General features: G+C 44.8%; 1 pseudogene; it reads left to right on the top strand.

Moving 5' to 3' along the window:
- Positions 1 to 347: 347 nt before the first annotated feature.
- Positions 348 to 1,325, top strand: LOC124508597 (40S ribosomal protein S4, X isoform-like; annotated as a pseudogene).
- The last annotated feature ends 508 nt before the right edge of the window (positions 1,326 to 1,833 follow it).

Raw genomic sequence — 1,833 nt, 5'->3', positions numbered from 1 at the left:
AGAATCTGAAGCAGACTTCAGGCTCTGAGCTGTCAGCACAGAGCCCCACGCAGGACTCAAACCTACGAACCATGAGATTATGACCTGAGCCAAAGTGGAACACTTAACCAACTGAGCCACCCAGGCACCCCACAGTACATTATAAAGTTCCATCTTTTGCCTTTTCTTTCTTCTGCTGTATAACTCCAGTCGTATGCAGTAAGAATGATACCACATTCTTCCCTGAACGATCTTCAACTGTCCCTACCAAACCTTTTTCTGAAAAGATATTTTTAGCTCTCTTTTCTCACGCCAAAAGGAGGCAGTCCTCTTTTGGTGCCTAGCATAGCTACAGTTCACGGTCCCTGATGCGTGTAGCCGCTCCAAAGCATTAACTGCTGGACAAACTGACTGGTGTGTTTGCCTCTTGTCCATCTACTGGTCCCCATAAATGGAGAGAATGTCTCCCTCTCATCATTTTCTTAAGGAAAAGACTTAAGTATGGCCTAACAGGAGATGAAGTAAACAAGATCTGTATATAGTGTTTTATTAAGATTGATGGCAACGTCTCAGAGCACCTGGGTGGCTCATTAGTTAAGCATCCAACTTGGGCTCGGGTCATGATCTCAAGGTTCATGGGATCGAGCCCTGCATCTGCACTGACAGTGCAGAGCCTGCTTGGGATTCTCTCTCTTCCTCTCGCTCTCTCTCTCTGTCCCTCCCCGATTCATGCTTCCTCTCTCTCTCTCTCAAAATAAATAAATAAACTTAAAAATAAAAATGATGGCAAGGTCTGAACTGATATAACCTCCTCTGCTGGTTTTATGGACATCGTTGGCATTAAGAAGACTGGGGACAATTTCTGCTTGATCTGTGACACCAAGGGTTGCTTTGCTGTTCATCAGATTACGCCTAAGGAGGCCACTTATAAGTTGTGCAAAATGAGAAAGATCTTTGTGGGAATGAAAGGAATCTCTCATCTGGTGCCGCATGATGCTTATACCACCCACTATTCTGATCCCCTCATCAAGGTGAATGGCACCACTCAGATTAATTTGGAGGCTGGAAAGATTACTGATTTCATCAAGTTTGATACTGGTAATCTGTGTGTAGTGACCAGAGGTGCTAACATGGAAAGAATTTATGTCATCACCGACAGAGAGAGACAAATGGGTTCTTTTGGTGTAGTTCACATGAAAAATGCCAATGGCAACAGCTTTGCTACTCGGCTCTCTACCATTTTTGCTATTGGCAAAGGCAACAAACCATGGATTTCTCTTCCCTGCAGAAAGGGTACCTGCCTCACCATTGCTAAGCAGAGAGACAAGAGACTGGCAGCCAAATAGAGTGTTGGGTAAAATGGTTTCCAGGTGATGTGATTGGAAGTCTTCATACTTACTATACGTGATCTTAGCCAAAAGGCCGAGAAGCTATGGAAGTCTTCATACTTAATTAAACATAATAGAGCATGATTAAAATAATACTAAAAAATAAAAATGTATCCCAATGTGTGCTGTGCATGGTAGGGGGGTACAACCACGAGCACAGCGGATACTTGGAGTCCCTGCCTTCCCAGAACCAGCAGGGCAGGTCCACTGCAGGGCATGTGCCTGCAGACAGGTGATTACAATGAACACAGAAGTGCTTTGATGGGAAATAGAGCATGCAACGGACGCCCCACACTCTTCCTCCCCGCACTGCTTGGTTACCTATTGCCCCTCCCTTCCTTTCCCTTCCCTACCACAGAATCCAGCACATCACTAGGCTCATTCAATTCCACTTCCTAAATAGCTCTCAAATCTCTTCAATTGTCTTCTTCCCACAGTCTTTCTTCCTAGGAAAGGAAAGCTGAAC

The sequence above is a fragment of the Lynx rufus genome, unplaced genomic scaffold (assembly GCF_022079265.1).
Source record: "Lynx rufus isolate CCGP_SWC_20201006 ecotype Redwood Valley unplaced genomic scaffold, mLynRuf1.p SCAF_1, whole genome shotgun sequence".
NCBI classification, from domain to species: Eukaryota; Metazoa; Chordata; class Mammalia; order Carnivora; family Felidae; genus Lynx; species Lynx rufus.
The sequence above is the reverse complement of the archived record's forward strand: the minus strand, read 5'-3'. Positions and strand labels throughout refer to the sequence as shown.